This window comes from Ursus arctos, chromosome X, assembly GCF_023065955.2.
Source record: "Ursus arctos isolate Adak ecotype North America chromosome X, UrsArc2.0, whole genome shotgun sequence".
In the NCBI taxonomy this organism is placed as follows: Eukaryota; Metazoa; Chordata; class Mammalia; order Carnivora; family Ursidae; genus Ursus; species Ursus arctos.
In genome coordinates this window covers 69704539-69718208 of record NC_079873.1, presented here as the reverse complement: position 1 = coordinate 69718208, position 13670 = coordinate 69704539, and the positions used below count along the sequence as shown (strand labels likewise).

The 13670-nt window shown below is 37.7% G+C and overlaps 1 protein-coding gene and 1 pseudogene across 1 annotated transcript in view; one reads left to right on the top strand and one right to left on the bottom strand.

Annotated features, from left to right (window-relative positions):
• Positions 1-13670, bottom strand: part of DACH2 (dachshund family transcription factor 2) — an 807630-nt gene that overhangs the window by 79119 nt on the left and 714841 nt on the right. The gene's annotated exons all lie outside the window — the stretch shown is intronic.
• On the top strand, positions 11452-11581 carry LOC130544258 (U4 spliceosomal RNA; annotated as a pseudogene).

The window sequence follows — 13670 nt, the reverse complement described above, 5'->3', positions numbered from 1 at the left end:
GAAGATTTTTATCTTGAAGAAGTCCCAGTAGTTCATTTCGGCTTTCGTTTCCCTTGCCACAGGGAACTTATTTAGAAAAAAAAAAAAACTTGCTTCAGTAGATGTCAGAGAAGTTATTGCCTGTGGTCTTTTCTAGGATTTTTATAATTTAGGTCTCATATTTAGGTCGTTCATCCTTATTGAATTTATTTTTGTGTGTGGTGTAGCACAAATGGTCTGGTTTCATTCTTCTGCATATTGCTGTCCAGGTTTCCCAGAACCATTTGGTGAAGAGACTGTCTTTTTTCCATTGGATACTCTTTCCTGCTTTGTCAAAGATTAGTTGACCATATAGCTGTGGGTGCATTACTGGATTTTCTATTCTATTCCATTGATCTATGTTTCTGTTTCTGTGCCAGTACCATAGTGCAGCAAATGACTACAGCTTTGTAATATAGCTTGAAGTCCAGAATTCTGATGCCTCCAGCTTTGCTTTTCTTTTTCAAGATTGCTTTGGCTATTCAGGGCCTTTCGTGGTTCCATACAAAATTTAGGATTATTTGTTCTAGCTCTGTGAAAAATGCTGGTGGTATTTTGACAGGGATTGCATTAAATGTGTAGATCGTTTTGAGTAGTATAGACATTTTAACAATACTTGTTCTTCCAATCTACAAGCATGGAATATTTTTCCATTTCTTTGTGTCATCTCCAATTTCTTTCATAAGTTTTTTATACTGTTCAGAATACAGATCTTTTACCTCTTTGGTTAGGTTTATTCCTAGGTATCTTATGGTTTTGGTGCAACTGTAAATGGGATTGATTCATCAATTTATCTTTCTGCTGCTTCATGATTGGTGTATAAAATGCAAAAGTTTTCTGTACATTGATTTTGTATCCTGTAACTTTTCTGTATCTGTATATCACTTCCAGTAACTTTTTGGTGGAGTCTTTTGTGTTTTCTACATGGAGTATCATGCCATCTATGAATAGTGAATGTTTGACTTTTCCTTGCTGATTTGGATGCCTTTTATTTCTTTTTGTTGTCTGATTACTGAGGCTAGGACTTCCAGTACTATGTTTAATAACAGTGATGACAGTGGCATCCATGTCTTGTTCCTGACCATAGAGGAAAAGCTCTGTTTTCCCCTATTGAGGATGATATTACCTGTGCATTTTTTTGTATATGGCCTTTATGATACTGTATTACGTTTCCTCTATCCTTATTTCTTGAAGGTTTTTATCAAGAATAAATGTTGTGCTTTGTCAAATGCTTTTTCTGCATCCATTGAGAGGATCATATGGTTCTTTTTTTTTAAACTAGAAATTCTCAATTATATAATCACAAAAAGAAGGAAGAGATCTGTCAGTTTGGCCTTTGGGATGAGCAACAACAAAAACACACCAACATTAAAATAAAACAACTGTTATAAAACATCAGACGAAAACAGCCAGAGAATTGGCAGGACAACCAGGTGCAATATACAAAATTTTCTTCAGGTTTATAAGGGATAGCTCAAAAAATAAATAATTTGCATTAGTCTTTAACAATGCAGATATTAATATTACCCCTTATATATTTTTTTATTTTAATGTTTTTTTATTATATTATGTTAGTCACCAAACAGTACATCCCTGGTTTCTGATGTAAAGTTCAATGATTCATTAGTTGCCTATAACACCAAGTGCACCATGCAATACGTGCCCTCCTTACTACCCATCACCAGCCTATCCCATTCCCCCACCCCACTCCCCTCTGAGGCCCTCAGTTTGTTTCTCATAGTCCATAGTCTCTCATGCTTCATTCCCCCTTCTGATTACCCCCCTTTCTTCTTCCCTTTCTTCCCTACCGAACTTCCTAGTTCCTATGTTCCATAGATGAGAGAAATCATATGATAATTGTCTTTCTCTGCTTGACTTATTTCACTTAGCATTATCTCCTCCAGTGCCGTCCATGTTGCAGCAAATGTTGAGAACTCATTCTTTCTGAAAGCTGAGTAATATTCTATTGTATATATGGACCACAACTTCTTAATCCAGTCATCTGTTGAAGGGCATCTCAGTTCCTTCCACGATTTAGCTAATGTGGACAATGCTGCTATGAACATTGGGGTGCATATGGCCCTTCTCTTCACTACGTCTGTATCTTTGGGGTAAATACCCAGTAGTGCAATGGCTGGGTCATAGGGTAGCTCAATTTTTAACTTTTTAAGGGAACTCCACACTATTTTCCAGAGTGGCTGCACCATCTTGCATTCCCACCAACAATGTAGGAGGGATCCCCTTTCTCCGCATCCCCTCCAACAATTGTTGTTTCTTCCCTTGTCTATTTTTGCCATTCTAACTGGTGTAAGATGGTATCTTAGTGTGGTTTTGATTGGAATTTCCCTGATGGCTAATGATGTTGAACATTTTTTCATGTGTCTGTTAGCCATTTGTATGTCTTCATTGGAAAAGTGTCTGTTCATATCTTCTGCCCATTTTATGATTTGTTTACTTGTTTCTCATGTATTGAGTTTGAGAAGTTCTTTGTAGATCTTGCATACCAGTCTTTTATCTGTAGCATCATTTGCAAATATATTTTCCCATTCCGTGGGCTGCCTCTTAGTTTTTGGACTGTTTCCTTGGCTGTGCAGAAGCTTTTTATCTTGATGAGGTCCCACAAGTTCATTTTTTCTTTTGTTTCTCTTGCCTTTGGAGATGTGTCATGAAAAAGGTTCTTTGGCCGATGTCGTAGAGGTTGCTGCCTATGTTCTCCTCTAGAATTTTGTTGGATTCCTGTCTCACATCGAGGTCTTTCATCCATTTGGAGTTTATCTTTGTGTATGGTGTGAGAGAGTGGTCAAGTCTCATTCTTTTGCATGTAGCTGTCCAATTTTTCCAGCACCATTTATTGAAGAGACTGTCTTTTTTCCTCCAGAAGTTTTTTCCTACTTTATCAAAGATTAGTTGCCCAAACAGCCAAGGGTCCATTTCTGGGTTCTCTATTCTGTTCCATTGGTCTATGTGTCTGTTTTTGTGCCAGTACCATGCTGTCTTTGTGATCACAGCTTTGTAGTACAGCTCGAAATCCAGCATTGTGATGCCTCCAGCTTTGTTTTTACTTGTCAGCAGTTCCTTGGAGATTCGGGGCTTTTTCTGGTTCCATACAAAGTTAAGGACTATTTGTTCCAGTTCTTTGAAAAATGTCATCAGTATTTTGATCGGGAAGCACTGAAAGTGTAGATTGCTCTGGGTAGCATGGACATTTTAACTATGTTAATTCTTTCAATCCATGAGCATGGAATGTTTTTCCATCTTTTTTGTCTTCCTCAATGTCTTTAAAGAGTGATTTAGTTTCTAGAATATAGATTCTTTACGTCTCTGGTTAAGTTAATTCCAAGGTAACGTATGGTTTTTGGTGCTATTGTAAATGGGATGGATTCCCTAATTTCTCTTTCTTCAGTCTAATTATTCGTATATAGAAATGCAACTGATTTCTGAGCATTCATTTTGTATCTCGCCACATTACTGAATTGCTCTATAACTTTAATAGTTCGGGCGTGGATTCTTTTGGGTTTTCCATATAGAGTATCATGTCATCTGCAAAGAGAGACATTTTGACTTCTTTGCCGATTTTGATACCTTTTATCCCTTTTTGTTGTCTGATTGCTGTTGCAAGGACTTCTAGTACTATGTTGGATAATAGTGGCGAGAGTGGGCATCCTTGTCGAGTTCCTGATCTTAAGGGAAGGGCTTCCAGCTTTTCCCCATTGAGAATGATATTTGTTGTAGGCTTTTCATAGACGGTTTTTATGAGATTGAGGAATGTACCTTCTATTCCTACACTCTGAAGGGTTTTAATCAGGAAAGGATGCTGTATTTTGTCAAGTGCTTTTTCTGCATCAATTGAGATGATCATATGGTTCCTGAGTCTTTTCTTGTTGATATGATGTATCACGCTGATCGATTTAAGAATGTTGAACCATGCTTGCATCCCAGGGATGAATCCCACTTTGTCATGATGGATAATCTTTTTAATGTACTGTTGGATTCTATTAGCCAGGATCTTGTTGAGGGTTTTGGCGTCCATATTCATTAGGGACATCGGTCTGTAATTTTCCTTTTTGATGGGGTCTTTGCCTGGTTTGGGGATCAAGGTAATATTGGCCTCATAGAATGAGTTTGGTAGCTTTCCTTCTGTTTCTATTTTTTGAAATAGCTTTAGAAGAATAGGTATTATTTCTTCTTTGAATGTTTGGTAGAATTCCCTAGGAAAACCGTCCAGGCCTGGAGTTTCGTTATTTGGAGGGTTGCTTATCACTGCTTCAATCTCTTCATAATTAATTGGCCTGTTTAAAAAATCAATTTCTGGGGCGCCTGGGTGGCACAGCGGTTTGGCGACTGCCTTCGGCTCAGGGCGTGATCCCGGCGTTATGGGATCGAGTCCCACATCAGGCTTCTCCTCTATGAGCCTGCTTCTTCCTCTCCCACTCCCCCTGCTTGCGTTCCCTGTCTCGCTGGCTGTCTCTATCTCTGTCAAATAAATAAATAAAATCTTTAAAAAAAAAATTAAAAAAATAAAAAAATAAAAAATCAATTTCTTCCTGCTTCAGTGTTGGTAGTTTATAGGTTTCCAGGAAGGCCTCCATCTCTTCCAGATTGCTTAATTTATTGGCATATAGCTGTTGATAAAAGTTTCTAATAATCCTTCCAATTTCATTGATGTTGGTTGTGACCTCTCCTTTTTCATTCACAATTTTATTAATTTGGGTCCTTTCTCTATTTTTTGGATAAGTCTTGCCAGTCTGTCAATTTTATTGATTCTCTCAACGAACCAGCCTCTAGTTCTGTTGATCTGCTCTACTGTACTCCCGGTTTCTAATTCATTGATTTCTGCTCTAATCGTGGTCAACTGCTTCCTCGTGTGTGGATTAGGCCTGTCCCTCTGTTGCTGTTCCAGCTTCTTGAGGTGAGAATATAAAAACTGCATTTTAGATTTTTCTATTCTTTTGAGTGAAGCTTGGATGGCTACGCATTTCCCCTTAGGACTGCCTTTGCAGTATCCCATAGGTTTTGGACTGTTGTGTTTTCATTCTCGTTGGTCTCCATAAATTGTTTAAATTGATTTTTGATTTCCTGGTTTATCGAGTCATTCTTGAGCAGTATGGTTCGTAGTCTCCAAGTGTTTGAGTTTCTTCCAAATTTTTTCTTGTGGTTGAGTTCCAATTTCAGGGTGTTGTGGTCTGAGAATAAGCAGGGAATAATTTCAGTCTTTTGGTATCGGTTGAGACCTGTTTTGTGACCCAGAATATGGTCTATTCTTGTGAATGTGCCATGGGCATTAGAATAGAATGAGTATTCTTTGGTTCTGGGGTGTAGTGTTCTACATATATCTATGAGGTCCAACTCGTCGAGTATGGCATTCAAAGCCCTTGTTTCTTTGCTGCTTTCTTACTTAGGTGATCTGTCTATTGCTGATAGTGGAGTGTTGAGGTCCCCTACGATTAGTGTATTTTTATCGATATGTCTCTTTATTGTGGTTAAGAGTTGGCTTGTGTATCTTGCTGCCCCCCTCTTGGGGGCATATATATTTATAATTGTCATATGCACTTGTTGGATACATCCTTTAAGAATAATATAGTGCCCTTCTGTGTCTCTAACTATAGTCTTTAGTTCAAAATCCAATCTGTCTGATATGAGAATTGCTACCCCAGCTTTCTTTTGAGGTCCATTGGTCTGAAAGATGGTATTCCATCCCTTTACTTTCAGTCTGAATGTATCTTTAGGTTCAAATTGAGTCTCTTGTAGACAGCAAATGGATGGGTCATGTCTTTTTATCCAATCTGCCACCCTGTGGCAGCATTCAGGCTATTTACATTGAGACTGATTATTGAGAGATATGATTTTAATGATGCCATTTTGCCAGTTAAGTCTGTGTTTCTATAGATTGTGACTTTTTGTTCTGTATCACTCTTGGAGCTTTTTTACTTTTATAAAACCCCCCTTAATATCTCCTGTAGGGCTGCTTTCGTGGTTACAAAATTGGTCAGTGACTGACAATTCTGGAAGGTTTTTATTTCTGCATCCATTCTGAATGACAGCCTTGCTGGATAGAGGGTCCTTGGCTGCATGTTTTTCTCTGAAAAAGCTTTAAAAATGCCCCCCCAACCCTTTCTCTCATTCCAGGTCTGTGTAGACAGGTCTGACGTAATTCTGATACCTTTGCCTTGGTATGTGAGAAATTTCTTTGCCCTGGCCACTTTCAATACTGTATCCTTGAATCTAATATCTGAGAATTGCACTATGATGTGATGTGGCGTATGTTTGTCGTGGTTGAACTTGGGAGGGGTCCTCTCTCCTTTGGACATGGATGTTTGTTTCCCTTGCTAGATTAGGGAAGTTTTCAGCTACAATTTGTTCAAATATCTCTTCTTGTCCTCTGTTTTTCTCCACCCCCTCGGGAATGCCAATGATTCTGACATTGGAACGTTTCATTGTGTCCGTAATCTCCCGTAACCTACATTCCTGAGTGTGGATTTTTTTGAGTCCAGATTCTATTTTAGCTTTTTCTTCTACTAACCCATCCTCCAATTCGCTGATACGTTCTTCTGCCTCATTCACCCTGGCCATCAGAGCCTCTAGTTTTGACTGCATTTGGCTCATAGAATTTTTAATTTCTGCCAAGTTCGCTCTCATTTCCACCCTTAGAGATTCTATATTCTCATTAACATGTTCGTTAATACTTTTTTCAAGTCTACACATCATCTTGACCATTGTTACTCTGAATTCCATTTCTGATAATTTGGTTATATCCATATCCATTAGTTCTGTGGCAAAGGCCACAGACTCATTGTCTTTTCTTTGCTGGAGGGATTTCTCCTTCTCGTCATTCTGATGAGGAGAGGTTGTGGGGTTGTCCAGAGCCCAAATTTTTGACTGGGACCCAGGCCATGCACCCTTGTTTTATAGGGATCTTAGCGATGTGGGCTTCTTGATTTTTCAGCCTGCCTTCTGGGGGAGGGGCCTGCCGCACTGATACTCAGGCAACCCTGTTTAGGTAGAGTCTCTGTGTCCCCTGCGAGGGGAGATGGGGATGGGCACAATGTGAGCCAATATTTCCAGGCTTTTGTTCCCTGGCGGCTTTCCCTGGTGGTTTGCTGTGCCTCTTCTGAGAGTCAGAACAGCAGTAGCCGAATCTCAGCCTCTGTCTCAGAAGAGAGGGATTGCGGACCATTCTCCACTGATGTTCTGGCCACTTTAACTCTGTTTCTGTTGGTGCTGCTCACCCCTGCAGCGTCCCACACCTGGCTTCCCAGCCCTCACTTCCAGGGCTGGCACGTCTCTGTCCTTTGTGGTTTTTTTTTCTTTCTTTTTTTTTTAATGATTTTTTATTATATTATGTTAGTCACCATACAGTACATCCCCGGTTTCCGATGTAAGGCTCGATGATTCATTAGTTGTGTATAACACCCAGTGCACCATGCAATACGTGCCCTCCTTACTACCCATCACCAGTCTATCCCATTCCCCCACCCCCCTCCCCTCTGAGGCCCTCAGTTTGTCCTTTGTGTTTCTAACACCGCCAGCCTCCAGCTGCCCCTGCGTGCTCTGGAGATCCCGGTTTCAGTCTGGTTCCAGTGAGCACACCGGAGCTCCGTTTCAGTCTGGTGGCGCGCTCCCAGCTCACGGCTCACGGTCTTGGTCTGTTGTCTCACGGGTGCCGTCCACGAGTCCGCCAGCTCCCCCATGTCCCGGCGTCCAAACGCGGTGGCTCCCTCCCCCTTCCGTTTATCTTCCGATATCGGTGCGCGGTTTCACGGCTCCCCGCTTCGTACCTCAATACTCAGTGCTGGAGATGTTCATTTGTAGAGATCCAGATGTATCTTCCTGTGTCTCAGGCTAATTCTGTGGATGTTCATGCTGGTCTGGTACCTATCCAACTCGACTCAGGGGACCGGCTGAAAAAGGGGTCCCCTGGTCCTCTGCCATCTTAACTACCCCCCAGGATCATATGGTTCTTATCCTTTCTTTAATTTATGTGTATCACATTGATTGATTTCTGAATAGTGAACCACTCTTGTTTCCCAGGAATAAATCCCACTTGGTTGCTGTGAATAATTCTTTTAATGTATGGTTGGATTTGATTTCCTAGTATCTTGTTGAGAATTTTTGCTTCCATGTTCATTCAGGGATATTGGCCTGTAATTCTCTTCTTTAGTGGGGTTTGGTTTTGGAATCGATGTAATGCTGGCCTCATAGAATGAATTTGGATGTTTTCTTTCCATTTCTCCTATTTGGAATTATTTGAGAAGAATGTGTATTAACTATTCTTTAAATGTTTGGATGAATTCTGTTGGGAAGCCAACTGTCCCTGGACTTTTGTTTGTTGGGAGATTTGTGATTATTGATTCAATTTCTTTGCTTGTTATAGGTCTGTTCAGCTTTTGTATTTCTTCTTGTTTCAGCTTTTGTAGTTTTGAGGTTTCTAGGAATTTATCCATTTCTTCCCAGTTGCTCCATTTGTTGGCAACCAATTTTTCATAATATTACTTTATAATTGTTTGTATTTCTGTGTTGTTGATTGTGATCTCTCCTCTCTCATTTGTGATTTTATTTATTTGGATCCTTTCTCTTTTCCTTTTAAGTCTGGCTAGGGGTTTACCAATTTTATTAATTCCTTCAGAGAACCAGCTCCTAGTTTCACTGGTCTGTTTTGCTGGAGTTTTTTCATAACATTTATTTCTGTCCTAATCTTTATTATTTCCTTTCTTCTGATGGCTTTAGGTTTCATTTGCTTTCCTTTTCTAGCTTCTTTAGGTGAAATGTTAGGTTGTGTGCTTGAGATTTTTCTTGCTTCCTGAGGTAAGCATATATTGCTGTATACTTCCCTCTTTGGTCCACTTTTGCTGCATCCCAAATATTTTGGACCATCATATTTTCATTTTCATTTGTTTCCAAGTACTTTTTAATTTTTTTCTTTAATATCTTGGTAAACCAACTCATTCTTTAGTAGAACATTCTTTACCCTGTATATATTTGTGGTCATCCCAAATTTTTTTCTTGTGGTTGACTTCAAGTTTTACACCACTGTGGCCCAAAAATAAGCATGGTATGACTTCAATCTTTTTTATTTGTTAAGGCATGATTTGTGACCCAGTGTGTGATCTATTCTGGAGAATGTCCCATGTGCACTCAAAAATACTGTGTATTCTGCTGTTTTAAGATGAAATGTTCTTTTTTTTAAGGATTTTATTTATTTATTCGACAGAGATAGAGACAGCCAGCAAGAGAGGGAACACAAGCAGGGGGAGTGGGAGAGGAAGAAGCAGGCTCCTAGCAGAGAAGCCTGATGTGGGGCTTGATCCCATAATGCCGGGATCACGCCCTGAGCTGAAGGCAGATGCTTAACTGCTGTGCCACCCAGGTACCCCAAGATGAAATGTTCTGAATGTATCTGTTAAGGTGATCTGGTCCAGTGTGTTGCTCAAAGTCATTTTTCCTTGTTGATTTTCTGCTTCGAAGATCCTCCATTGCTATAAGTGGGGAGTTAAAATTCCCTACTATTATTGTATTATTGTAAATGAGTTCCTTTATGTTTGTTATTAATTGATTTATATATTTCAGTGCTCCCAGGTTGGGAGCATAAATATTTACAATTGTTAAATCTTATTGGATAGACCCCTTTATTATGACATAGAGCCCTTCTTCAACTCTTGTTACAGTCTTTGGTTTAAAATCTAATTTGCTTAATATAAGTATTGGTATTCTGGGTTTCTTTTGATGTACATTAGCATGATAAATGGTTATCTATCCCCTCACTTTCATTCTGGAGGTGTCTTTAGGTCTAAAATGAATCTTCTCTAAGTAGTATATAGATGGGTCTTTTAAAATTATTTATTCTGATACCCTATGTCTTCTGATTGGTGCATTTAATCCATTTACATTCAGAGTGATTGTTGATAGATATGAATCTAGTGTTATTTTATTACCTGCAAAATCAGTGTTTCTGGAGATTTTCTCTGATTCTTTCTAGTCTTTGCTTTTTGTCTTTCTTTACCACTCAAAGATTTGCCTTTAACGGTTCTTGCAGGGCTGATTGAGTGGTCATGAACTCTTTTATTTATTTTGTTTGTTTGTTTGTCTGGGAAAATCTTTATCTCTGCATGTATTCTGAGGGACAGCCTTCTTGGATGAAGTATTCTTGGCTGCAAATTTTTCCCATTCAACACATTGAATATACCATACCACTGTCTTCTAGCCTTGTAAGTTTCTGTGGAGATATCTGCTGCTAACCTTATTTGTCTTCCCTTATAAGTTAGGGATTTCTTTTCCCTTGGTGCTTTTAGGAGTTTTTCCTTATTTCCATATTTTGCAAATTTTACTACAATATGTCTTGGTTTTGGCCTGCTTTTGATGGGAGTTCTCTCTGCCTACTGGATTTGTATTTAGAATATATAAAGAACTCTCAAATTTTAGCAATATGAAAACAAGCAAGCCAGTTAGAAAATGGGGATAAGACATGAAGAGATGTTTCAACAAAAAGGATATACAGTCAAGGGGCTCAATATCACTAGTCATTAGAGAAATGCAAATTAAAATCATAATGATGTCACTACACACACCTATGAGAACAGCTAAATTAAAAAAAAAAAGGACAACACAAAATGCTGGCAAGGATGTGGAAAATGGACCACTCATATATTGCTGGTGGGAGTATAAAAATGGCCCAGCTACTCTGAATGACAATTTGGCAGTTTGTTGTAATCTAGACATTCACTTACTATGTGACCCAGCAATTGCACTTTTGGGCATTTGTCCCAGAGAAATGAAAGTTATATTACATAAACACCTATACATAGGTGTTCATAGAAGCTTTATTAATAACATGAAGAAATTGGAAACAAGATGTCCTACAATGGACGAATGGTTACACAACTACTCAGCAACAAAATGGAAAAATTAAAAACACATGCAACAATTTGGATGAATATTAAGAGAATTATGCTGAGTGAAATAAAAGCTTATCTCAAAAAGTCACATAATGTATGATTCCATTTTTAGAACATTCTTAGAATGATGGAATTATAGAGATGGAAAACAGATTAGTGGTTCTCAGAAGTCAGGGATCATGGGGTGGGGATAGACAATAAGGGCATAACAGGAGAGAACCCTGTGGTGGTGGAACATGTATCGATTTGCAGTGGTGGTTACACAAATCTATACATGTGATATAATTCCATAGAAAAATACACACAGAGACATACACACTAATGGTTGTAGGTAAAACTGGTGAAATATGAATAAGGTCTATGGTTATAGCAATGTAAATTTTTTGACTTTCATATTATATTATAATTATATAAGATATTGCCATTGGGAGAAATTAGTTGAAGGAAACACAAGATTTTTCTGTATTCTTTTTGAAACTTATTGTCAATCTGCAATTGTTTCTAAATAAAAAAATAAATGAATGTAATTCAAAGAATATTTCCAAACTCTGTGCAATGAAAGTATCATAGCCAATGAGGTTTAACCAAGGCATGATTGCTAAAAGAAAATTTCCAGTGAGTATGTCCTTTTTTCCTCTCATTTCTATTTAGAATCACTGAAAAGCATAAAATGCATGAAACTGTATTTTTCACTTCCCTTTATGTATTTTAGCTTCATCATAAAGTTTATTTGTAATGATGTTTGTATTTTAGTTGGTGCAATACATTTGTCTCTCTTATTGAAGATAATATAATATTCAGAAGATATATTTTCTATTTTAACCATAGTCAATATTCATTTCCAAACACCTAAATAGTGCCATTTGGTCTGAAAGATTTAGTGTAGTATCTAACATTATCTAGGAATAAAAAGAGAAAAGCATTTGATTGAAAAGAGAACATTTAAATTATTATAGTGTCTATATATAGCCCAAGTCCTGCTCTAAACTAAAATTAGTCTATTTGCATAAAAACAAATACTTTTATTCTAGATGAGATATACTTTAGATTCTTATGATCAAAGGAAGTTAAAATTATTAGTTTTTCATCAGTAGCCTGTAGACTGATTTAAAATGTAATGGTTCAGTGGACTCAAGTCTTGGGCTTAATGATAAATATATTGTTCCACCGTTTCTATAGAATTCCAGACTTGATCAACAGTGCTTCTTGCACACGTAAAGTTATCAATAAATAAATTCAATAAAAAATGAAAAATATCAAAAACCTTTATTCCTGCTAGCAGCTTGGGAGACCACTGGCTGCCATGGGAAGAGGATCTTACTTTGTGCCTTTGTTTCCACATGGTTTAAACTACAGTGAGTAGTCACAACTGCTCTACTTTAAAGAATTCCAGAACTGACTGCTAAAAGCCATGTAACACAATGTTATAACATGCAATTGATTTACTCAATTTGTTTGACAAAGTCTGTGGAAAAATAAAATCAAAGCCTTCTCTTAACTGATCAGTCAGTTGAGTCAAAATACTCGAGTCAATACTAAAATACCAATTTTGGTAAGTCATTTTGGACATAGTCTAAATGGACATCACTGACAAGAAAGCCCAGACTAACAGAGGTGGAAATGTCTGCATATGAAAATTCAAGGGGAAATGTAAATTATTGAGACATGTATTACCGTCTCTCAGTTTTACAAGGTACAGCAAGAGGTGGGCTGCATGAAGCTTACTCTAATGGTAATTCTTCATTTTTCTGAAATTTCCACATAATAGCAAAACTGGCATTTTATAATTTCCAAAGCTATAAATCATTTTTTAAATCATGATGATATTACTCAAAACAGATGTGAAAACATATGTTTGCCATAGGTGTATAAACTGCTTACTTGTCATATTTAATAATGTTGAGACTTCTACTTTAACTTCGTTTCCTCTTAATAACTCAAATCTATTGAAGAAAATATATTTTATCTTAATATCACATATATAACTGGTAGAATTTGACATCAAAAATCTCATTTTAAAGAAAGCTTTCCACTATAACCTTGATGCAGTTTAATATGCCACTCCTATCTATTAATGTCCTCATCAGAATGTGTGACCAACCTATTTGATTGAAATGAGTAAAACTGCCATTTCACAGCTAGAGATTCAGAAATGCCAGTACATACTACTGTGTATTTTATGAAAATCAGTTACTGTACATCCGTACTAGTGCTCCAGCTCATTTTTCATAAGACACAGTAGTGTGTACTTGAACATTGCAGCACACAGGCCAGCCCTAAATGCCATTTTGACTTATGGGGCTTGCAGTTTTGATAGAATCACATGCATCATGTACAGCTTGAGATTTTCCTAGAAAAGTTGTTTTACTACCACACTGTCCTTCAAACGGTCATGACTTGGTGGTAAAGAGGTCTCAGGAACAAATTGTTGCTGGGTTAAGAATGAAATTTCATCTTTAACTAGAATTCCATTACCCGTATAAGAGGTTGGGTATTTTAATATACTAAAACTGGCTTCTTCCATTCTGGCAAGTATTCTGAAATCAATCATTTACATCTTGGAGCCCCAGAGGGTATAGCCTTTCAGCATTTGGATAAGAAATGACTAAACATGTGGCAAGGAAACCAACCATGGATCAATGAAATTAAAATCATACATTATTCCAAATTCTAACTAAAACGTTCATCTATGTAATTAGGAAGGAAGCTCAGTCTAGAGAAGAAAGATAAATTTCTCCATTAACTCTTCAGTTCATGGAGTCT